The 26,943-nt window shown below is 34.8% G+C and overlaps 1 protein-coding gene and 1 non-coding gene across 5 annotated transcripts in view; one reads left to right on the forward strand and one right to left on the reverse strand.

Moving 5' to 3' along the window:
* LRP1B (LDL receptor related protein 1B) overlaps positions 1 to 26,943 on the reverse strand; it is a 1,592,931-nt gene that overhangs the window by 307,148 nt on the left and 1,258,840 nt on the right. The gene's annotated exons all lie outside the window — the stretch shown is intronic.
* Positions 7,896 to 8,002, forward strand: LOC116153203 (U6 spliceosomal RNA). Its single transcript, XR_004136991.1, has one exon. It is a non-coding gene; the product is annotated as a U6 spliceosomal RNA (small nuclear RNA).

Genomic DNA, 26,943 nt, shown 5'->3' on the forward strand with positions numbered 1-26,943 from the left:
TGTATCTTGCTCCCTCCTGTTAAAAGAAGCATCTGTCTTGCTATGACAAGGAAATCCACTACTTGCGCTCTGGATTATCTTGTCTTCTCTCTCCTTCTTCAAGACATTGGTCATTTCTTTGATCTTTCCAACAACCTAAAGGCCTCCATTTTACTGCACCATCTGACTTCTATTATAACAACTACACAAAAACTGCCATTTTCAAGATAACCAGAAGTTTCTCTATTGTTCAATCTAATGTGCATATTCTTCCTTTTACCAAGTTACATAGCAGCTTTTGACTATCTTCCTTCCTCTTGCAACTCTTTCAAGAGTTGTTCTGTTTGTTTGTGGGTTTTGATATGCTCTCTCTTGTTTTTCTCACATCTCACTGTTATCTCCTTCCCAGTATCCTTTGCTAGCAACCCCTCCACCCAATCTTTAAATGTAGGTATTATCTAAGGTTTCAGTTAAGGTCCTCTTCTCTTCCATTTTCACTCTCTCCCCTGTTATCGAATCTATTCCTATAGAATTAAACACCATATATATGCTTATATATTCTTTTTCTTTTGTCCTTTGTTTCTTTCATAATGTACTAGAACATTTTTGCTATTTGTATTCTTTTTGTCTGTCATCCCACTAGAAAAAGGGTGGAAAACAACACTTGTTCTCAGTTTTATCCTCCAGACTGAGCAGTTTCAGACATAGAACAAACAACTGAAATTATCTGTGTAATAAACCAATGTGAATTCCTACTACATTAACACACTGAAGGCAGTGTCTGTATTTATGCTTTAATGTTTATATGCCCAAGAACTAGAATATTGAAGAAGTATATTGGGTAATAATTAAGAACACAAACTCTAGATTCAGATAATGGCTTTGAATCCCTGCACTATCACTTTACAAGCTATATGACCTGACTATGGGACAATTCATTTATCTTTTCTGTATTTTCATTCCCTTCTCTGTAATGTGAGAATAATAACAGTACTAAATTCATAAGGCATTTGGGATGATCACATGAGTTAACATAGGTAAAGTGTTTAAAATTGTGTCTAGCACATAAGGCTTAAGGCTTAATATATGTCAGCAATATTATTATTATTATTGCATTGCTCTACACAAGGCTACAACCAATTATGCTTAACAATGTTGGTTCTCTGTTGGCTAAATTATTATCCCCATTTTTCTACAAGTATAATGCTAGAAATATTAGCTATTATAGGAGTTGGTTTCAAACTTTAAGAAGCTACAATCTACATTTGTAAATATGTCTCTCTTCATTAAAGAAGTTTGGCTCCAGTTTATTTATTCCTCATCCCTTGGAATAAGCTCAGCCATCTGAACTACTTATTGTATCTTGAGTCTCACTATTACCAGTAGGATGATAATATAAATATCTGATAAGCTCATAGGTGGAAAAGTGGTAGGGCTATTAGAAAATTTAAATATTAGAAAATATTAAATTTTGATGACATAATGTAAAAGGGACAAGGACAGAGAGATATGAGAGAAAGTAAGACATAAATAGAAGTTTTTTGTTTTTGTTTTTCAAATGGGCAGTTAATGAAGCAGGAAAAGAAGGAAAAGAAAGAAAAGAAAGGCTATTCCAGATGATGAGGATCACAGAAGGGACAGAATCATGGGCCGAACTCATCTAGCACAACGTCAGCTCGGCCTTTTGCTCCTCCTGACATATTTCAGTGACGCCTGGGTGACTTACATGCCACTCTTCAGTGTCTCATTCTTTCCTTATTTCTTTCCATAATTCTCTCCTCGCTTGCCTTTCATGATTATATACATTCTTGTTTCTCTCCCTATATCTATTGCTACTCCCTCCTCCTATTCCCCATCATGAGTTTTCCCCATGTGTGTTAGCAAATATAGACGGCTCATGACCCCAAATATAACCCCCCTGCAGGATGACCCCTGACAAAGATTCTCTTCTAGTCATGATCCTGAGTAAGCCTCAACTTGGGTCTGTATTAAATGACAGACTCTCAGCACAAATGAGTTTATTAAAAATTAAACACTAACATGTTTTCTAACAGCTTAAGGCAGCATTCCTAGGATGGCCCTAGCCCCTCTTAAAGAGTTTGCATGAGAAAGCTTAAGGCTGCCAAAACAATTTACTGTTTGTTTTAGCCAACATTTGCTGATAGGTCCCTGCCCACCCTTCCTAGAGCATTTGCTAAGAAGAGTTTACAATAGTGGATCCTTCCTCTGTCCCTTTTAATGTACACGGATCTCCTACAACTCAAGAGTGTCTTTCTCAAGGGTCTGAGAACTCTTCCTTTAAAATGCAATCCTCAGGAAAGATAGGAACTCTGTCTCCTGGTTTCTGTGGGAGAATAGAACCCAAACTTCTAGAACAGCTAGCCTAATCAAATTTGCACCGGTAAATTCTTTGTAATTTTTCTCTTCCTTTCCACTGCTTACCTCATTTCTTATTCTGTTATTCTCCCTTTAAATCACCCAGTCATCTCTGTACAAATCATAGTTGAGTTCAGTTCATGCTGGACTCTCTTCCTTACTGCATTAGTGTATTATTAATTAAAATCTGTCCCTACCACTTTAACTAGTGTCCTGCTTGTTTATCTTTGTGCCCAAAATTTCTATTGCTAATTCTATATCCTTCTTTCTAACTCCATCTTCAGAAGAAAATTCAGGCGATTTAGAGTGCTTGCTAACTTTACAGAGTAAATTTTTTCTTCCTAGCAGTATTATTTGCCCTTCAAAAGAATCCTATTTATTATAGTTACATAACTACATAAACCACTTATAGAAAGAGTTGAAGAGCTATCCTGAGGAGCATGTTTGAGGTTAAAATAAATTGTCTGAATATCAAGTTTTTTGTTTTTCTTTGTTGATAATAAGACCAGAGTATGAGAGCTGAATTGCTTAGGAAAATAAAGTAGATTTTTTTTCAGTGCTATGCAATAGAAGAAAAGAAAATAGTTTGAGGTGATAGCTGAAGAGGAATTTGGGGAAGGAAACACAAATGTCTAATTGGCAATTTCCTGCATGGTGTTTAGTGAAACCCTGTGTTTGCATCTTTCCATGAAATCCCCAATAAAATATCCATTTCTTATTTAGGTTTGTTGACTGGAAACTTTACTGGAGATACAGTCTCAGGGAGGATTTAGGTCAAGAGCCTAAAGCTGTGCTTAGAAATCCCAGTGTGTCTGGGTTATGGTTATAGACTTAGGTCACATTCTCTTACCATCAGATGCATTTTTTTTAAAAAGATGCCAGCTATGCAGTTTTGAATAAAACTATTTCCTAAGCAATCAAAGTAAAATAAAATATACATCATCATGTCCTTCTCCTAGTCCTCTAGTTCCCAAAATTCCATTTATCTTGAAAGTTTCCTCAGAAAAATATCTTCTCAAGGTGCCTTCCTCATACTAGAATCTTCTCTCATCTCATCTCATGTTTTCACAAATAATGGTTTGCCTATAATTCTATTTTCATACTTATTAAACTGCATTCTAGTAACTTTTATATCTATTTCCCCAACCATGTTGCAAGCCCCTCAGTGATGCCTTATTTATCTGCATAAACACTATCTATTAAAAATACAGAAATAGGCTCCATATTGTCTTGGTCATATTTGTATCTCCAGAACCTAGTGCTGATAAGTAGTGTGTCTCATGTTTGTTGAATTCCCAAATAAAATGCTCAAAAATTAATTTTTAGATTAAGTGTAGAGCAATTCAGTGTGCGGAAGCTAATCTGATTTTTGAACTCTTCTTTACTAAGAAATTTACTAAAAATAACCAAACTATTATTTAAAAATCATTCATCACAAAATTAAAATGATAAATGTATTAATAATGCCATTTCCTTGGGACAATATTTTCTATTATCAAAAGTAATAGGCTCTAATATTCAGACACACTGACCTATCTCAAACAAAACTTTTTGGAAGAAAACAGTGTGACACTATGGTTTGGGACAGATTTACTTAAGAATTTGTTACTCTTATCTTTTATTTGTCTTCATGTCTAATGCTATTCTCCCTGATTCTATTTTTTTCTTTCAAATTCTAACGTGGCCACTGATTGCTCACAGAACATCCTCATGTCCCCTCTGTTTCCCAGCTGTTTGTGACATAGCTGTATTGATATGACTAATTCTGGCAAATACATTCTGGTGATAAATGGGAGGGATGTGTATCACTTGTAAGTCAAAGCAGAGAAGAGCAGGGTAAGGTCTCTACAAGCTTTCTTGCCTGTCGTGATGACGCTGGGAACCACTTGACACGGCAGAGAGAAGTGGCAGTGGTCTGTGGCCCTGGGCCACTTCATGAAGGAGAGCTGCCCTGTGGAGTCTGCCTGCTCCCTTCAGACTGTGCATGAACCAAAAATAAATATGTTAAACTCTGCCCCTTGTTGAAAAAAAAAAGGAATGTGTTACTAAAATAGACCTTAAGAAAACTGTTCCCGTATCTAACTTTAAATGCTACCATTAAAGACTTTCATGCTTCAATACTGCCAGTTTAAAATCTCTTTGTTCAATCTACAGTTGCTAGAATGGTAGTGCTCATTCTTTAAAAACTATCCTTCAATGCCAAAATCCCACTTCTAAATTGTACATTTAGTCAAGGAATCAATATCTGGGACTGCACAAACTGAAACCTAAGAATTTATCATTACAACCCATTTAAAAAATTATTTGATGTGGTTTCGAAATTTGCATGTTAATTTTTGGATGGTATTTCATTTATAAATGATTCAGGTAAAAATTATTAAGAAATAACATTGCTGCCAAAATTTATTTAGCTGACATTGTAACAATGTGCTGGCAAAAAAATTACCTTAACAAGCTAAATTAAACTTTGTAGAAACCAAAATTTTATCCTCAATAGTTTATGAAACACGTTCAGTAGTATCCTCTATTGATACTAACAATTCATGTATACTATGCCCTGAACTTTGCTTCTTTTCATTATTCAACGATTACAAGTCCTGAATGTCATTTGTCCTATTAAATTACTCTGTGAAAATTGAAGAAATAGCAACACTACCTTCCAACCATTTCAAATAACAATAGTTAAAATTTATTAAGTGTATATTGGTAATATGCATGCATAGATTAATCTATCTCACAGGTTAATAATTTGAAGACTCGGAAGTCAGAAAGCTTATAAAATATATAATTAATAGCTAGCATTTATTGAATACTTACTACGTGCTTACCACTATTTTAAGAGTTTACGTCATTTAACCTAAGGGCCCAAGCATTTGCTTGGGGACTGCTCTGTCTGGTCTGACTGCACACGTATTTTCTCTTTCTTCCTCAAACTCCCAGAACACAAAGGCAGAATGGGAGCGTTTCACGTTGTACACTACTTTGAAGAATACCACACAGATAATCTGCATTTCAAGTAAAAGATGATAAAATAGAAACTTAGGGGAGATTTTTACTAAGTTAGAAAATAAGGTACTTAAAAATCAATCTAGTTATAAATAGCTGTGTTGTGGAAACAAAAATTAGTGTGTCAATGTGATCCAGTCAGGTCAAGGTATCTTTCTCAAAGACTAATTGTTTTTCACAGCAGAGAAGGTAAGATGTGACTTTGATGCTAGCGACTCTTTTTTTCTGATCTTCTTTTCTCTTTCCTGACACCAAGTGTTTTTTGGTTTTTTTTGCACTTCAAAGGATCCAGGGAAAGGTGAAATTTCAGATTAAGGCTATATGTTCAGATCATCAGCAGTTATACTGTCTTACTAAACATAGTTTAAAAAGAAGTACAGGGTTTTATACTCAGCTAAAGTGATAATAGTTAACACTCATATTGTCAAGAAAATAATTATGATTATTTTTCATAAAAATTTAAAATTTAAGCTCCCCCTTGAAAAATCCAGCATTCCTCAGACTTCATTTATTGTTTCTTTGAACTAGCCATCTGGTCCTCCAAAATCTTAGCTAAGAAGGAAAACTTTTCAACTTTGGAAGTCTTTCTTTTTATTCTTTAAATGAAAGGGGGAAAAGCACACAAATATACATACGTATGCAGAATAGAATAAAAGTGAACTACAAGCCTAGGAAAGCCTGTGAGCTAAAATCTAGTTGTTGCCTTTTAATCTTTTTAAAACATGATCAGTGTTAATTTTTTTTAATTTATTTGCATTTTCATTCTAAAAGTATACACTAGTTTTAGCATTCATTTGTCAACATCATTATTCACTATTCAGTAATACTAAAATAAGTGGGAGAAAGATTTGAAAATATTTATATTCAAAAGTTGATTGCATATATTACTGGAGAAAAAGCGTTTAAGAAAGAAAGAGACTTTGTTTTAACAGGTGAACAAGCAAATTAAGACAAGAAAAATGAATTTGTGTAAAGTGCATTTCACAGCAATGAGGGTTCCATGGACAGAACTAGGACTAAAAGTCACAAAAACCAAATCTCTCAAAGAAAGGAGACGGCATCATGTAAAATTGAGTATTTTCTTACTGTCTTTCTTTGCATACAAAGACACAATATATATGGAAAACTTCAAAGCTCTTAAGTGAGAATTTTAAAAAATATATGTGGCAGGGAAAACATACAAATGAAAAATTCAATACTTTTCTACCCCTCTCCATTAGACAGTAAGAGCGGAGAAAATCAGTAAGAAATAAAGATACGCCTTGTAGAAGAAAAAGAAAAAAATCATTTGTTTGTCTCATGCCAGAACGAAGTACAAAAACAAAAAAGAAAGACAAAAAAGATAAGGACAGAAATTTTGCTATTACTCAGGACAGAATAACTTAGGGATTATAACAAAAGAAAACCCTTCCACTGCCAAAGCAGGTGATTTTGAAAACAAATCTGTAAACGTTTGTTTCCTTGATTAGCCTGAGGTCAGGAGTGCTGGGGAAAGGGTACGAACTAGGAGAGTGGGTAAAAACCAGTCCTCTCCAACAGGGCTGAACTAAGTCATACAATTTTGAGTTAGAATTCATGGAATAGAGCTTAAACATTACAGTAAAATGAAACTCTAAAAAGATATGTCAAGGGGGGGGGGGTTATTTTCTTTTGTAAAAAGAGTATCCAAAGACATGTAAACAGCTATTTGGACGGAAGGGGGCATACAAGACCAACTGCACATAAGTGACCTCTGATTCCTGTACATTCCATAAACAAGTTCTCACTTCAAGCACCCAAAAATCGAATGTTTTAGTATAATGGCAGCATGGATTGTTTATAGTTTTACGAGTACTCATTAATAACGATTCAGAAGCTGACAGTATGTGTATGTGTGTGTATAAATAGATATACAGGTCACCGGCAAAGCCATTAACAATTTCTGGGAAATAAAAATAGAATCTAGGTATTAAAATAAAGTCTAACCTTTTTTTTCCTTGGTGCTTACTCTAGTTTCACTTGCTCATAGGGTGCCGCATGCAGAGGTTTCATATCTGGCCCTTTGGACCAGAGTTCCTCCTGTGAAACGGCTGCCGGACACCTGCGCTCCGGGTCCCTGTGTAGAAGTGTCCGCCACAACACTGAGGTTAAAGATGGCGGCGGCGGGCTGTGCGCAGAGACGCTGCGCCACGATCCGGAGCATGAGCAGTGGAGCTGTGTCCACCCAGCAAGCTCCGCCCCTCCCGGCTGAGGAGAACCCGGTAACGTGGCCCCGCCCTCCGCCTGCGGGCCAGGCTGGGCCCGGTGTACTCCAACCGGTGAGCTCGCACCTCTCCATTCTTTGATCAAAGAATAAAGCTCTCCTTTGCTTCTGAACCAAACTCTGTCTCATGCTATCCATGCAAGTAACACGGGGCAGAAGGATCCTTGTTGGGGACCCACTTGGGAGGGTTGGTAACATACATACATATATACATGTCTATATAGTATTTTTTTTTTTTGCAGGTAATAAATCAATCACAGAAATGGCAAAGATGGATATAAAAAGGAATGGAGTGCTCACTTTGGCAGCACATATACTAAAACTGGAACCATACAGAGGCGATTAGCATGGCCCCTGTGCAAGGATGACATGCAAATTTGAGAAGCAACCCATATTAAACAAACAAACAAACAAAAAATAGAATGGCTGAAAGTCTGTAGCACTGAAAGTCATGTGAACCTCAGTGCTGTTGAGATCCTGAGTGAAGACTGAAAACCGATTTTTAATTCGCCGGGTGTTACTGACTGAGTGACCAGGAGGGAGTTCCCGTATCGCCTTGTTTCTCATTTATAAAATGGAGTTAACAATCAGCAGTTCCTTAACAGCTCTAGGTATGTTATGAAGATAAATGAGATTATTTCTTTGTAAAGTTTATAGTTTGTTAGAAAGAAGTATTACAGAAATAAATGTTGGCATTATTATGGCAAAGCAGAGGCTTTCAATACATTATAAGTAAAACAAAGTAACACTCCGTCTTTCTATCACTTTAAAAATTACGGAAGCTTCACAGAGAAAATGAAGAAGGTATTTAAATCTTTGAAATAAATGAAAATGAGGACGCTGTTTATGACAAAAAGAAGCGCCAAATAAACTAATATGATAGATTGGTGGATCTGTTAAATAACTACTCCATGACTTCAAAAGACATTTTTAACATTATAAATGTCTCCTGTTTAAAATCTGTCAGGCTGCTGCAATCAGAAGTTTACATATTTTTCTTTCTTCTTTTCCTTCTGTGTCTTTTCCCCTTTCTTCCACTTTGATTTTTGAAATCTAACAGAGTCATCACAGTAAATCATATTCACTCTAAGGGTTGAGAGACAACATTTTAGTTAAAATACTGACGTAATCCTCTGAGAAGTTAACGAATCTTGATAAAGTTAGGAAGGTAGCCTGTCACATTAGTGCAAGGCTGTTTGTCCATTCCAAGCCAATCTGAGTGTGGTATGGCGTCAAAAATGACAGCTGTCGAGTGGGTTAAGAGAGAAAGACAGGAATGAAGGCTGTAAAATTCGATGAGATTAAGTTGGAATTTGTTTAGTCTATCAGTCAGGGTCATTTATGCACAACTGCCTAATGGTACTACATACTTCCTAGAGGAAGCCCCCAAAGGCTTGGAGATCTCTTTTAGGAAATGTTACAATTACCCCCTTTGCTTAAATGTCTAGAAGAAAGTAATGCTGACAGAGAGTATGCATTAGTCTGCTTGTAAATTAATTTTTTTCTTCACTTAATTATGTGGACTCATTAAACTTCATTGGAAACTGTGTTCAAGTTTCTCTAAAGATGTTTATTCTGACTTTCTAACTGTTAGAATTAACATGAGATTCTATAAGCTAGTAGAAAATTCTTCAGAAGATAGTAATGCCACAAATTTTTCTTAAAAAAGAACTTTTTAGATTATAAATATCCTATATTGTAAGGTATGAAAAATATATTGAGAGCAGAAATGTGAAATATTCAGAGCAGTTATTCAAATTATTCATCCCCTAAAATCATTTAGAATACTATGAACCTGATTTTTCATATATGAAAATTATCCTACACTCTAACATTAACATAACATTTAGCTAAAAAAACAGAAATGTTGATGAATTTCTGGGATTGTTTTACTAGTGTATCTCCATTCAACAGTTGCTAGGTTTTCTACTTTCTCTATTAAAACTTGTTGCTCTGGCACTATTTTCTCAAAGTTCTACTCCTCTACTGCAATCTGAAAATTAAAGTGCATTTACATTGGGTATAAATTAACAGAATTTTTTTCCCCACTCATAGCAAGGACTGATATCATCAAATAATCCACTGTGTCAACAAAAGCATGAACAGAGACATACAGGAACACATTTTTTTTTTTACCGATACACCGAATTAAAACGCTGAAGGTGCTAGACACCTAACATCTCGATTAAATTTATTCTACCCATGAAGCAACAGTTTATGATTTTCAAATGAATAGCACACTTAAATGAAGGGAGCATTAATACAATATGATATTAATATACAAATATGCACATTATTCTCCTGCCACTGACATTCTGAATTAAATCAGTAATGGGGTGTATAACTGATTAAATATCTACACAACAGAAAGCAACAGCTTATGATTTAAAGAGGCGCTGGTAGAGTGATCACATCATTACCCTGCCAAACGCCATCTATCACTTTTACTGAACTTAACGAAGACGGATTACATCCCACAGTTGAGATGCAGCCTATAAATACTGTCATGCTGATCTTCATCTGACTTTCCTAGAGAACAGACAAGCAACAAATCAATAATTGAAGGAGTCATATTAGAAATTCAGTGTTATTCAGCACCCAGAAGAGCTCTTGCAGGATAGTATAGCAACACACAGCCCTTAATTCAATGAAATCTGCTAATTCATGCTTTCCCTTCAAAGTCAGCTTATTTTCTCTTTAAGCTTATTTACTTCCTCAGGTTTAGGAGAAAGCATCTGTTTAGTGTAAAGCATTACTACCCACTTTTACATTTGAAACCCAGACTGGTTTAGGGCCAACAAACTTCTTTTTATAACAAACTTTCTTTACGAAGTGCAATATGCTTCCTGGCTCGAGTTATGAGCTCATACAGGTAATTACAAGTGTGTGACATAGAATATTGGTTTTAAAGTTACTGTCTTCACACACTGAAACAAACTGAATACCATAAAAATATGCATAAACAATACATTCATTTTACAACTTCTGGGTTGTTTTAATAGTGTTTCTCCATTAAACACCTGCCTGAATTTCTATTCACCATCTCATTTAGCTTTTACAGTTTACCTTTGTGGAAACTGCCTGTCAATTGCGTCAGTAGTCCAATCACTGGAGACCAGATTGTTTTCTGTCAGTCTGCTTGTATAACGTTATGGTAATAGATAACAGGTGGTCAGTATTCGTCAGCAGAGGTGAAGATGATGTCTCACAAGCCATAAAACATCTGAGGAAATGCTTTAACAGTTCATGCTTACTACTAATTGCGCCATTAGAACTTTAATTAATTCTTTACCCTTCCACTATGTTCCTTAGATGGCCATAAGGCAGGAAATCATTCGGAACAGAAAGAAAGAATCTAAAGAGACAATAATGAGGTGTAATAAAAGAAAGAATGAGTGGCAGAATGGCTAACATTTTGCTCTGAAACCAGAGTGCAGTTTGATTGCTTAATCAGTTCTGTATTTGATAAAATCCCTAAAAGGGAACCATTTTTTAAAAGAGCACCTTAATTCTGAGAACATGTTACCCACTGCCTACATTGAAACTGACTGTCCTCAATTATTAACTATATCTTTGAAAGTATTTCAAAATGCTTCCCTTCTGATTTTAAGGCATCAGTAATCAAATCCTCGCAAATCAGAAATGGATAAATAAGACATGGAAAAACTTTCACTCTAGGAAAACCTATATATTTTTAAAATACAGCCTTAGCACAAGTTGCATAAAAGATGGAAACAGGGCATTAGACTCAATGTCATTGTTTAAGCTCAGATCAGTTTTGACTTTGGCATCTCCAGTTTCTAGTTTTCAAATAGCACATCTTGAGACACATTACATAGCTAGACAGACAGTTGTACATGTCATTAGCTTTCTATAACTTGAATTTTGTAATTTGAATTTTGTAATTTTAGTTCTTACAGTTTGTTTGCTATCAATTTATTTAACATATCTACAGTTTACAACAATTCATTTGAATAAAACTGAATAAAAGAAGTCTGAGCAATAAAATTGACATCCTTAAGAAAAGTCAAAACTAGAATATTTAAGAAAAATGTTAGATTGTGTTTAAAAAGTGAAAATAAAGGATTATTTTCCTTCTTATCTACTACATTAGATAGAAATGGAACAAATATTTATCAAGACAAATGATATGAAAATTACACTGCTCAGCAAAGGTCCAAATAGTCATCTAAGAATTAAGTTTGAATTTACATACAATTTTAATATATTATACTACTATGAAGAATTTTCCATTTTACTTCCAGCTTTAAAAAAAGTATTTTTTGCTTTGTCCTCTTACAAACTCTTACATTCCAATATTTTTTAAAAGGTTTTAGAAATTAGCTAATGTCCAAGCTGCTTGGCAAAGCACTATGACTCTGAAAGCTAAGTTGGAAATATAACAATGCAATTCTCAGCCAGTTGAGTTTACCTATGATTGAACCCATTACAAATGTAATTTATAGTTACACAAGAAGATTCAATTTCAGGTGCAACTTTAAGTTTCCTCAGTCCCAGTAAGTGTATGCCAAATTCCTAGAGAGAGATCAGTACCTGCAAGGTGTAAGTCTTTAAGTCTAATCTAAGGCAAACAGACTATATGGGCCAAGCGAGCCATCAAGATTGTACCTCTGCACTCTGAAGCTTGTTCATGTGCCCCACTCCCATGCACTTTACTACTTCTGAAAATTATTTCACTTTGTATTTAATGTTTCTGTTGGATCTAGCTTCAAAATATATCCAGTATCTGATTTTTTTCTTACTAACTCCATTGATTCTAAATTTGTCCAATCATCATCTGACTTGGGTTACTGCAGTAGCTTTCCATCTGACCTGTTTTCATGCTTTCCCAATGCCCAAAGTCAATGTTAAAATCATAGATATCATACTTGCTAACACTTCAGCTCAAAACCCTCTGAAGTTTTCTCACCTTATACCTACAACGCCCTGCATGGTCCCATCTTCCCCCTAGACTCACCTCCTATTACTTTTTCTCATGTTCTCTCTTTCCTGGCAGTTGGCCACCTTGTTCTGTGAATACCCTAAAGACTCTGATTTCAGGGCTTTGGCATTTCAGGACTTTTTCTTCTTTCTAGAATGTTCCCCAAGAACTCACACTATCAATCAACTTGATCTAAGTGATGTTTATAGAATAATTCATTCAACAGCAGCAGAATACACATTCTTCTTAAGCTCACATGTTTCAGGTAGAACCACATTTTAGACCATAAAACACACTAATGAATTTAAAATAACAGAAATCATGCAAAGTATGTTGTCAGATCACAATGGAATTAAACTAGAGATCAATAACAGAAAGATAGCTGGAAAATCCCCAAGTATTTGGAGATTGCCCAACACATTACTAAAAAAAAAAGGGTAAAAGAAGATTCAAGAGAAATTTACAAATAGTTGAACTAAATAAAATTCCAAATACAACTTATCAAAATAGAACTACTCCTTGAGCTGGCATTATCCTAATATCAAAATCAGTTAAAGATATTATAAAAAAAGGAAAACTACAGATCAATATTTCTCATGAACATAACTGTAAAAATCCTCAACAAAATATGAGCAAATCAAATCCAACATTGTATAAAAAGAATTATACACTACAACCAAGTAGGATTTACTTCAAGTATGCAAGGCTGCTCAATTTTTTAAAATCAATTTATGTAATTCACCATATCAACTGACTAAACAGTGCATCATATCCACTGATACAGAAAAAGCATTTGACAAAATCCAGTACCCATTTCTGATGAAGACTCTCAGAAAACTAGGAATAGAGGGAGAATTCCTCAACTCAATAAAAAACATTCTTACTAAACCTACAGTCAATATAAATGACTGAATAATTAATAAATGGGGGAAAAGAGGTAAATATCCCCTGTAGAAGAACTCTTAATGATTTACATAAATGTTTTTTCAAGGAGAGGGTGCATAGCCCCTCACTTTTTAGGTGTAGACTGTGCATAGGGACTTCCATCAAAAGTGTACATTATGCAAAAGAGGAAAAGGAGTAATGTTACAGTAGAGAAGACAAACAGTACCTCAGCCAAGTAATCAAGGATAATATTGATAGTCACAAATTACGTTGGTAGTATGTATGCTTCATATGATGTGATGACACTTTACATCTGTAGTCTTCCTCCCAATTACTAAAAACTCCAGTCTTACTATGAGAAAAACAGATATTAGACAAATCCTACTTGAGGGACACTCTACAAGATACTTGACCAGTATTCCTCAAAACCTTCTAGGTCATCCAAAACAAGGAAAAATCTGAGAAATTGCCACAGCCAAGAAGAGTCTAAGGAGATATGACAACTACATGTAATCTGGGATCCCAAATGGGATCTTGAGAAAGAAAGACAAAAAAACTGGAGAAATCTAAATAAACCATGGATTTTAGTTAACAATAATATATCAACATGGTTCATTAATTATAACATATATCTCATACTAGTACATCTCTAGTAGGGAAAGTTAGATACAGGATCAACGAGAACTCTCTGTACTATCGTCTCAGTTTTTTTTTTTTTTTGGTAAATCTAAAACTTCTATAAAAGAATAAGTTCTATTAAAAGGAGTGAGTGATCAATTTTGAGTTTTAGCTTTATAATTTTCTATTTTGAAATTATAAGCTACTTTATCTCGTGGATCATTATTTTTCTTCCTTATAAAACAAGTATGATAATAGAAGATGTATCTTATAGAATTACCGTGCAGATTAATTAGTAGAATGCCTGGAACATGAAAAAAAAATACTCAAAAGTAGAATAATTGTTCCTATAGATAAACAAAGAGAATATGTTACGTCTAAGTTTTCCCATCAAGTAAGAGAGAAATTTGTGATGAACTTGGCATAAGAGCAATTCCATTTGTATTGGGCTCAGAGTTAAAAACATTCTTTATTACATCATCATCATCATCATCATCATCATCATTATTACTACTATTCACATTCATTCATGATCCTCTTATTTCAGTGTAACTTAGATAAGAATTACAGTTCTTTTCCTTAGATTTTGGTTGTAATAACTTTAGAATTAAGGTAATGGAACTTCATTACGAAAGCACTCTAAGAAGCCAATCTTTTCATTGCCTAGAATGGCACAGTTGCCCATTAGTAGTCTTAGTCTTCTCTCCTATATTATATATTCCACCCCATGAACTTTATGGTAATAGATGGAACCTTCTTAGGGCAAGCTACTAGTCAGGATGAAAAATATGGTATAAATAAGTAAAGAAAGATGAGTTTCACTCTTTTTGGTGTCTGGAATATACACGTATATATCTGCGAGAAGACAGTTAAGTCACACGGTTAGTAATGTAGTAGGAGTCACTCCTGTATTTGATCATGACATAACACGCCGAGTACCATAAATCTGGCAAATCTTGATCAATCCTCTTCTTCATGAATCTACTTCAGGTCATCCTTAGTAATCTACACTGTCTTTCCAGCCTGGCTATTTATTCGAGGGGTGTTGAAAGCATAAATAAATTTCCAGTTCATAGGTATTTTAAACAAAACTGAGATAAATGCAGACCCACTGTTAGAAGCAACAATCTCTGGCAGCCAATGTTCTGCAAATAACTGGTACTGGGCTGAAATTATTGCAGCCAGTATATTAGATGAAACCAGGAGCTTTGTGAGCCACTTTGAAAAATCGTCTTTCACAATCAAGAAATTTCCTCTAGATTGCACCTGCAAAAATCAATATTGATTCTTGTATAAAGCTTCTTGAACCCTTACTATGGAAGAATCAATTCCTTTGGCAGATTATGTATATAGCATGGCATGCATTATACAGTTAATTCAATAATAAGCATTAATTCCAGGTTAGCAGACATTCATCAGCCAATGCTTTCATGAAAACAATTCTCAAATGTGCACCATAAAGTATGGCCAAAAAAAATCTGAGGATCACTGGTAGAAATAATAATATGATTGCCATTCTATCATTCCTTTATAGATAGAAAATGTATTCATGCATTTAATTCCTCATTATAGATGTGTTAATGTCTTCTGTCATCAAGTCATATTGTACATAATAAAGTCACAATGTAAATTCCAATGTCTGTTCCTTAGGAGCCATGAGACATATATCTATATATTCATATATCTATCCATATTGCTCATTGTGTATATATATACGTGTGTCACTGTATTGTGATTACTGATTTTTAAAATTTACTACATCCTCCTCCATCAATTATAATAATGTCCTTATACATAAAAATTCTTTAAAGAAAGTAAAGTTAGCTGTAAATAGCATAAAATATATATTTAATTAGAAATGCTATACTAAAGCAAATAATATTGTATGTTATTTTCCTAATAAAGTTTAAGAAGCTACAGTTCTTGAAGTCTGGGAAATAAATGAATTAGCCATTTCAATATCCTGGAGGAAAAGCATTTGATTAATTTAATGGGAAAGACACAACATGGCTGTGACACTGCTTGCTGAAGTCTAAAGTCACTTAGTTGAGAAGATGGTCCAAGAAATTTACAGAAGCAAAATTCTTGTGGTAAAATAAGAGCTCAGCTTCGGATCTGGCTCACCAACAGCTTATTTTATTAGTGGCTTTGGATAAAAAAGGGAAATGTTATATTATGTTTCTCAGAAACAACCACAAATTCACAGAATTCCTACACAATTCAGAGACACAAAGAGGATGTGAAAGTGACCAGAGATCATTCCAGGGGCAGAATTTTAGGAAGTTAATTTTGGAGCTAATGGTACTGAGGTTCCAACAACAAAAACAAAGGAATGATGCTCTGGAAAGAAAGTAGGGAACAAATTGCAGTTAGCCAGAGGATGGATGACCGTCCTAGTCTGAGATGAGATCTTCAGCTCCATGTTTTATATTCCACTGCTCATGCCTCTGTCAACATACATGGTAATTTCAATAACTCCAAGTCTTCTGTCAATGTGCCATATCAAGAAGAGGCCTTGGGAGAGTATGTAACTTCTGATTCTGTGCTTGAATGTGTTTAGAGATTTTTCTTTAAACCTATTTAATGTGTATTTCCATACATTAGAAGATGATGTACGCTGTTAAAACTATTCAAGCAATATCTTTGGCCCCAAAGCATTTCTGCCTCTGCATAAAGGTTACTTTAGTGTTCAGACTCTTTCCTCAATGTGTTGTCTATCGTTTTAGTTTTCCTGATCAGTGGGAACTTAGTCTGGTTCCAGCACCAGATGCCACTTTCTGGGCATCAGCACCTGCTGCCACCTCTTACAGAAGACAGGACTGGCTTTGCTGTCTCTCCTCCACCCCAGTAGGTATTTTATTAAAAGCTTAAAATTCAGCAACACTTTTGACACTAGGACCCTCTAAAATTCCAATTAAAAAATAATCAATCTGAGGTCCAGTAAAATTTGACCATACTGAAAATGTGGGTTATGAAAGTCTCCTAACACTAACCCTCTAAAATTAATTCTCATTTGTGTACAACCAATGCATTAGCATTTGGCATTGCTCTTCTAGACAAGAAGTCATAAATGCAACCAGAGATACCTTCATCATGTAGAGTGATGTAACCAGAGCATGAGTTTATAATTTTAAAATATTCCTAAAGAATTTTTTCACATTTTTTAATGGTGGTATTTCAGAGCTAGTAATGCATCTTTTGGATACTCAATGACAGCAAATTGTGGGGATTTTTTCTGTCATTTTGTTTGTAATTTTACTGTGTATTGTGTATTCTAATGTAGATACAGCAAAACTCTGACTTAAGGAAGGCATGATATGTTATTTATCATTTTAACTCTCTATGAAGCACTGTCGTATGCCTGGTGGTTATAAGTATGGGCTAGCCTTTCTGGAAGGGTATGTTTTAACTCACTTTATTGTGATAACTACTGCATGAGTGGGTGAAATTCTTATCACCAATTTAAGGATGAGGAACCATAGACAGGTCAGGAAATTCAGTGGTGAGGCTGGGGTTTAAACCCCATGAATGATTTAGTGGGTGGTCTGCAGGGGAGAATGGCACATGGTAAAGTATGAAAAGATTAAACTCTCTGAGGATGGGAAATATTACATTCCTACCACCAAGCACCATATCTCAAAGTAGCAGATGTCTAATAATATTTTCCTGCATTAATAATAGATTTGATTAAATTAATGAATGGAAGTAACTGACTGTCTGCCACACTGGCTATAGTGTGATATGGTGATATCTTCTCAGTGCTAATTGGCCAGTGGACTTGAGAACTGACACAACTGATGTGCTCTATAGGGCATGTGTAAATGATCAGAACAGAAACATTTTCCCCATCAAGAAAAAAAAATATGACATGGAATATCTTTTGACCATTCCTTCTTGTTGTCCAAAAAGTATTTGGAGAAAATATGATGGATTGCAACTGTAATTATTAATAATAATATTGAATTATTAATTAAAAACAAATCATTCTTGACCTTGAAATTTTTTTTTTCTTTTTTTTTTTTTTTCGGCCGTCATGGAACACTCTTGAGACACTGCAGGCTCCTAGGGCATCCTCTCCCAGACTTCACACTGTAATACAAATCCTAGTCTCACCTTGCGGGAATAATTGTGCTGGCTCATTTAAACAGCACTGACAGCTCAGGAGCTTCATTCTGATAGGCCAATTTGAAATAAGATGTTCTCTTGTTTCAGTACCTGCACAGTGCTTACTGCATTCTTAAATGAATGCAGGGTGACACCTCAAGCTATGATTGTTTTAAAAGTTTTCCTTTTCTACTTTACTTCCCTTCATTATCTCCTCCATGAAGGAAGCAGAGTGATCCTTCTAAAAACAAGGTCAGATTATTTCACAGTTCTGTCCCAAACCCCAGAGTAGCTTCCAGTTTTACCTAGAATAGGTACGAAACCCTTACTATGGTGGTAAGACCCAAGATGGACTGGTCCCAGTCACCATTCTGACCTAATCAACTCTCATTTTCCCCTTGCTGACTCTTTCCAGCCACACTGACTTCTTCCTTTTTTCTGATCCATCAAGCATGCTTCCATCTCAGGGCCTTAGTACTTGCCTTCCCTCTTCTAGGAACAATCATGCCTCAGCTCTCCTCACTCTCTAGAGCTTTCTGCTCAAGTGCTACATTCTTAAAAATTACTTTACTGACCACCCTGTCAGCACCATTTGCTTCTATGGTAGATTATTCCTTTCTTCTGTTTTCTTTTGCACCCATTTATAACTATTTGATGAGTATATTTAAGTCAGTTTATTATCCAGTCCCATATGATAATGTGAGCTCCAAAAAAGCAGGGAGTTATCCACCGCTTTATCACCACACTCCATAGAGAGAAAGCCTGACACATTACAGGCATTTTGTATTTGTTAAATGAATAAATAAAATAATGAATTTCTCTTAAAAAAAAAAAAGAAAAAAACCTCTTCTACACATTTTCCAAAACACTATCTTTTATTTCTGCTGACCGTGAATTATCAGCCACATATTATGGATAGAACCTGTGTTCAATGCTACTCCTTTTGTTGATGTAATATATAGTCATGCACCCTTACTTACCAAGGCCATTTTAATGTCAAATTTGAACCATTCAAGATTCTTCACTGTAAAACTCCACAGAAAAGACAAAATTGCAATTCGTCTTCTATGCTATCCACAAAATTGCAGTTCTCAAATGGATATTAAAACCATGCAATCTAAGTAGCAAAGACTTTTGCAGACGGCTGTTCTTTTTATGGAATTTAAATCTTGGAACAATGATTGATAGGATAGAGGGAAATTGGCCTTCCCAAGATTCCACAAGTTCATCAAAAGCTTTATTCTTTAATAAGCAATGTCAATGAATAAGAGTTCTCATTGTGGCAAAAGTCTAAATGGACAGATTTTTAGCATAAAAGCTTCACTTTTAAGTGTCTCCGTGTGATTCCCTTTATAATAGAATAAAATCCTTTCAGCATCTGGATTCCAAGGGATGAGCTTACTGGAATAAAGCTTTCTAACATTTTCCGAAATAGTCATTAAGTTCAATTAACTTCTATGACAGATATCACAGCTGGACCTGATGACTTGATGGTGACTTTATTCAATCTCTCTCAGAATATTTTAGGAATCTTGAAAAATAAAGAAGTTATTAAAATCCTATGCCACATCCTGTTTTACTAGACTGTAAGTTTTGTGACGTCAGGGACCTTCAGGGTCCTGGTCTGTATTGAATCTCCAGTGCACCTAAGTAGTAATGTTAGGCAGTTAGATAGAAATGAGCACTGGGCAGGGGGAGGGAAAGGGGGAAGGAGCAACCCAGAAAATAATAGTACACCTCTGCTCAGGAGAAGGGGCTCCAATCTTTTTACTTTCTCTAAATGAGGGCCAGCAAAGAAGCCTGCTAGGATCGAACCCTGTGACTGCGCAGTGGAGAGAAGGACCTGGCTTAACTTGATCCAGTGCTCATTATAATGTAATTGACATTGCAGCTTGAGCCCCTCCTGTAGGTTCTCTGTGTGTATCATGCGTAAGAGCATGCACGTAAGAGATGGGTATGCCTGAGTGCAAGAAACATGAGCTGTTAATCAATCACAACCCTCCCCCCCCACCCAAGCCAGGACTTAAGACAGGAGAAACAAAGCAGCGGAGCCATTTTTCCTCTCTTGGATCGGCCCCCTCCCAGTTCTCGGGGGTGTACTATGTTTTACTACCTTTTCACTTCACTAATAAAATCTTATGTTTATATTACACTTTCTATCTCTCATTAAAAATTCATTTTTGGGGGGGGAATAACTAAGAACTGAGGTAAATTTACTCCCTTCCTCCAGGTAACACAACTATTAAGGAAAAAAAAATGTTTGGAGAGGAAAAAGTTGGTGATGTTATGTAATTATAATGCCAATATTAAGCAAAGGTAGGCAGGCCATTCCGGCTGTATATACATTGTCGCTTATTTGGGGGACAAAGAGTATAGTTTTACTTATCTTATATTCAAAATTGTAAAATTCTGGTTTGGTTTCTCCTGGCTTAGAGGGGTTTTTGTGATTGATTGATTGATAGCTCACGGACGCCTATTTCATGTGCTCAGGCACGCCCATCTCTTTTGCGCATGCTCTTACCCATGATGTACACAGAGAAACCTAAGGGAGGGGGCTCAAACTGCAAAGTTAATTACATTATAATGAGCATTGGGTCAAGTTAAGCCGGGACCTTCTCTCTACTGCGCAGTTGCAGGGTTTGATCCTAGCTGGCTGCTTTGCTGGCTCTCATTTATAGAAAGTAAAAAAAAATTTGGAGCCCTAACTGGTGCTATTAAGAAGGTGGCAATATCACAAAATTTACTCTCTAGTTCTACTTCTTTGTTCATATCATTAATAAGAAGGATATATTAACCATCTTCTTTTGACAAGGTACCAGAAAAGACATGGAAGAAATCCTGTTTTGAAGGAGAGAATAAACCTGTTGTATAAAAGTTTCTATTCCTGTAACATATAATGTTTACATGACAGAACAAAAATGTAATCTGATTGTTGGCAGTTACTACATTAATTATATGACTGCCATTAAAATGTGAATTTAAAAAATATAATGGCAGGCTAATGTGAACATAGGTAACCTAGTGAGGTCTTAGAAATCTTCCTGCTTGGTTAAAATGAAAAACAAAATGATTTGCTTCTATTTTGTGTAAAATGCAGTAATCCCAGGGTTCCATCTTCTCACAAAGAAACTCATCAAAATTACACAATTTTGTGACCCACTTATTAAACCTGAATATACATGATTACCATTTCAATGTGCAATTTTCATAGATATTGAGCTTATTAGGATAGAACATACTGTGCATTCCATTTTTCTAACCTAGTAAAGTCAGAGGGTATGATCATATTTACTCAAGGGTTTTATCTTATATGTCAGAGAAAATAGTGGGGGACAGTAGGAGGTGGGATGTGGGAAAGGTATGTCATAATGCTGAACGGTCTGCAGACATTTTTCAAATAGCTTATATTTAGTGGAGTACATTGGATCTTGGATGTCTCAGCAACTTTCTCTAAGTTCTCCTAGTCATATTTGTAAATTCATTTTGCAGTTTTGCTCTTTTTCTCTCCGCATACTGATTCCCCAGCTGTTTAATCTTTTGCTATTACTTATTTCAAAAGCTTCTCAGCTTAAAAAGACAGCAATAGTCACAAAACTGAGTCCAGGACACTAGTGTACACACTCGGTTATATAAGCAGCCCGTAACTTACGTTCCCATAAGAAGATACTGATTTTATATATATATATATGTATGTGTGTGTATATATGTGTGTGTGTGTGTGTGTAAAAAAACCTGTTATTTTTACTCATCTCTTCTATATTGGGCAGATATAGTTATTACTATAAAATTGTTTTGAAAAGCCACTATATGCCTTTGTTGTTGGGTTTATTTTTATTATTATTTTCAAAGTGCACATGATAGCATCAGTCATTTCATTTTCATCAAGCTCAGGGCTATACTCTATAAACTGTGTATGTGATCTGTATATGGACCCTATGCTTTTTACCACAATGAAATCTGTGTTTCAGTGTTTACAGAGATTTTAAAGCAGCCACTAAGTATAAATTTCTTTGTTTGTATTATTAGGTTTTTTCCCTCTAATCTAAGCACATAAATTATTTCGTTAAAAGAAAAGCATTCTGAATACTAATGAACTGTTTCCTGTCTAAGGTGTTAAACACAAAATCCTCCTCATACTTGCCTCCTGGGTTTCTACTTTTTCTTCACGTTTATTTCTGACAAAAGTGTTATTTGGTATCACCACCCCCTCCATTGATGCCCCCTCTGTTTTCCCTTAAGGACAAATCCTGATTTCATTTCTAACCATACAGAAACCAGAGTGAACCATTTCCAATATGCTTTTGTTATTTTCTTAGAAATCTAGAAATCTTGAATTGTTTATACTTCCATTTTCTATTCATTTGTCTATGTTTAATCATAGAACCAGGTTATTGATTCCAGCAAGACTGAATAATACTTCTAAGGAAAATAACATACTCATATGCATTGCCTCTCTACAAATTCATACTTGGATTTAAAAATTGTGTATATGCTGAGACATGAAGAATTCAGACTTGCTTTCCCATTCCAGTTTTGTAACTGGATCACGAGATTTATGACTTGATACAGAACTTAGTTACTAACCTGCAAAACTGGAAATAAAATTTGTCTTCTAGAAAAGCTATGAAAATTTTAATTGAAATAACATTTGTGATGGAGGTATAAATTCATTTCTCTCACCTCAGATTCACTCTAGGAAACACACATTTTGAACTGAATGCTTTTGAAAACCAGTCTCTCAAGTTCTTGAACTCTTACTCTCTCAATCAGTTAAGATCATATGTACACAGAAAAACTTGCACACAAATGTTCACAAGAGAATTATTCTTAATAGTCAAAAAGTGGAAACAACCCAAGTACCCATCACTTGATGAATAAACAAAAAGGTGGTATATGTATATCATCCAGCAATTAAAAAAACATAGAGTACTGATGCATACCTCAACATGGAAGAAATATGAAAAAAATATGCTAAGTAAAAGAAATGTCACACAAGATCAAATACTGTATGATCCCATTTCTGTGAAATATTGGTAACATCTATATACAGAAAAATTATATTAGTGGTTGTTCATATCTAAGTAGGCTGGGGGAATGGGGAGTGATGGCTAATGGGTGAGGGGCATCTTTTTAAGGTGATGAAGTGTTCCAAAATTGATTCTGGTGATGGTTGTACAATATAATCCCAGTGTTTTACTTTATAACAGAGAAACATGAGCAGGTTGCTTATGCTTATAACAGAGAAGCAGATGCTTATGAGCAGGATAGCCATTCTGACACAATGGTAGTTTGGATCACCAGGAAAAAAAATTAGGCATGTTAAAAATAAGCAACACAAAATAAAAGTGACAATAGCTAAAACCATAATCAATAAGATTTACAATAAATTAAAAGTTTACTTAATAATTACATCTTTTTAATAATAGCAAAATATCATAAATATTGACTCTTGAAAAGTTAGACATCAGAGATATAATCAGGACAGAATAAAATGGGCATTGATGGAAACTATATAGAGTGAAATTTAAATTTGACAAAAAATTAAGAAATTATTATAAAATTAAGATCTGCTATTTGTGACCTGGGAAAATAGATCCTGTTGGAATTAATGGCTACACATTTAATGAATATTGTCCCAATCTTCTAGTCTATATAATGAGACAAGATCTAACAAATCAAAATAATCATAAAACTTCCATTACATAATTTACATGAAAATTAATTGATCCCAATAAAATGAATTAATTATTTAAAATGAAAAACAATCATGAAAATTTTAAGAGCATTTGAAAGAAAATTAAGAAATTTTCCTGAAAAGTTTACAATTTATCAAATTGTTTATTAAACTGCTGGCACACATAAATACAAAGCCAAAATAGCTGAGAAGTTAAAATGTCAGTGTCCAAATGGCATAAAAAAAAAATCTGGTTCTTTGTAGAAACTGTAGAAGATAATGGTTAAAAGTTGAAATTCTAATGTCAAATAATCCTGAGTTGAAATCTTTGCTCTACCAAACATGTCACCTTAAGCAATTACTTAGCCCTTCCAATCCTCAGTTTCCTCATCTGCAATATGGCAACAATGTATTGTTGTCTATCCTATATTGTAGTTATGGATATTAAATGACATACTAGGATTAAAGTGCACAGTGTAGTGTTTGGCATATTATGAGCTTCCTACTTGGCTAAATGGACAGTTACACATGATGTTCATTAACTTCCCCTTTAAATTTTTTAATATATTCAATTTCCCTCCCCCACCCTTAGTAAGAAATTTGTCTCTATTTCCATATTAAACTTTTTCCAGATTTCAAACTTCCTTACTTTTTTTAGGACATTGTTTAACTGTTTGTCCCAATTCCTGAAATCAGATTAAATTTGCTATTAGTTTTCCTACTTACATTATAAGTGTTTGTGTATGAGGACACCCATACATACACAATGTGTGTATATACATGTGTGTGGAAGATGTGTATGTATGTTTGGTTTTGATGTATACACATATCTCTCTACATATGTACATATGTATGTTTCTGTATATACAACACAAACATATATGCGTTGAAACATTACTTCCTTGATGTTTCTTGATATTTTCTAGGTAAATGGAGATATTTTCTAGATAAATGGTTACAAATTTCTGCTTTGAAGAAATGAAATCTCATGTTTTAAATATTAATAAGAAAGTGTGTTATAATTAAGTACAATAATTTTCTAATTTTTCATTGCATTTAAGTGGACTGAATATTCTCAGATTGTAAGTCAAAACATGTCATATTCACTAACAGCCTGCAAAGCTATTTTTAAAAATCTGTCTTTACATGTTTTCCTTAAAAAGTATCTAAAATCTAAAAGAAAAATTAATATATTTCTCAAGATTATTTGCATAAATTTATATGACCAATAGGCACAATATTTTTTTCTGAGTGAATGTAGAACATTTCACAATGATATAAGGTAATAATACTTCTCAATGTCAAAATACAGCAAAAGATATATATTTAAAGGTGAAATAATTAAAAGAAATTTCAGCAATTTTCTCACACATATTAAATATCTACTCTAAGTGAATTTTTAGACCCTTGGAAATCTGTATTTAAAAGAAATAATTCTAAACAAGAAGCTTCAATGACAGACATTAGTTTCCAGTATTATTGTTAGCATGGCTGTCAGCCTCGAGTGCTAACCTACACCCCTTCCTTGAGGGAAGTAAGCCTTGAGAAGTGTTATCCTTGTCTTACAGGAAACTGCTAGAAGAGAAAAATAAGAGCCCACCAGAATTGGTTAGAACCAGCTAGGCCCAATATGGTGGAAGATCTGACCTCCAGTGGCCCCTGAGCCTCATTATATACTCATTGTAACACATTTGCATGCTATGTAACACACCAGTGCCAAGACCACTGATAACTGCCATGGCAACTGCCAGAAGAGTCCTAGGCAGACTGAAAAGTGCTACTGTCACAATTTCAAGCATACCACACCCTTGTTCTAATATTCCTCCCTCTCTTTACTCAATTCCCTCCCTTTCAACTCAACCCTTCTATGTATATGGTATCTCAGTCTGAGTCAGGTTGAGAAGTTTCTTCGTGAACTAAGTTCCTGCTTTTCCATTCTCTGGCCATTTAATAAAGTGTGTGCTGTTTTAGTCTCAGCATTGGTTTCTTTACTGGTTGTGTGAATCCAAAGGGAAAAAGAACCTTCCCCATCAAGGCAGGGGGCTTCAGCCAGGCCAGTGCCCGAGTCGGGGTCCATACAACCAATTAAGTAACATTATCTTTTCTAATATTAATTTTCTGATGACTTGAGAATTTTAAAAATGGGCCTGTTAATCCCAATAAATATTATTTTAATTGTATATTTCAATCAAATAAAAGATTATAGGGATATAGTTCTTTCTCTACTTCCTACTAACATCTACCAACTAGTAGAACAGCAGCAATGTATCTTAGTTGCAAGAGAAGAGAAGGAAATTTTGTTAGATAAACAGAAATCTTTATAACAACTAAAAATGTTTTAAGACAACATTTACCTACCAATAGCAAATCAAATAGAAATGGAAAACTTTGAAAGAATATAACTTTAGAGACTATGAGAGAGGAAGAAATTTTTGTCAGCCTTTCTAGGTTTTGCTAGCTGGTCAAGAATTAAACTGACAAGAGATAGATTAACAGGAGAAAAATCAAACAAAAATTTTAACAACATGAATATAATTCTCTGCCTTTCTGAAATGCAGCCTTCTTGTTCTTCACCCTTAGTCCTGCTATCCTCTGTCTGGTTAGTGGCAATTATGTCCTGCCAATGGCACTTTCAAGGAAAGAAATATTGAAGCTTTTCTTCAAACACACATTCTAGCTTTTCTGCTGTCTCCACGCTACTGAATATAATAGCTGGGGCTAATTCTATAGTTGAACGACCTAGAAAACACAATTTCATTTCTCCCAGAAGCTCAGGACATTACATTTGATCTTTGCTAAAAGACAAGAGTTCACTGCTAGTCATGGTTGCTTCTTGATTTTTCTATTTGGTATATTACATATCAACGCCATATTCTTTAGCTTAAAACATGCAGTTTGAATGCTTGCTATCCTAGTAGCAGAATCACATTGGTTCTTCCTCCCTAGACCCTCTGAATCTTCTCAACCATAATAATTAGTGATCACCAAAAAAGAAAATAACAAAAGCTGTATATGTTTATCAGCCAATCAGCTTTACACATTTAATATTCCTTTCAACAAGTAAAATATACATCTGGAGTTTGATGACAAAAGGGGAGGTATACTTGTGTTAATGCA

This window comes from Camelus dromedarius, chromosome 4 (assembly GCF_036321535.1).
Source record: "Camelus dromedarius isolate mCamDro1 chromosome 4, mCamDro1.pat, whole genome shotgun sequence".
Classification (NCBI taxonomy): domain Eukaryota; kingdom Metazoa; phylum Chordata; class Mammalia; order Artiodactyla; family Camelidae; genus Camelus; species Camelus dromedarius.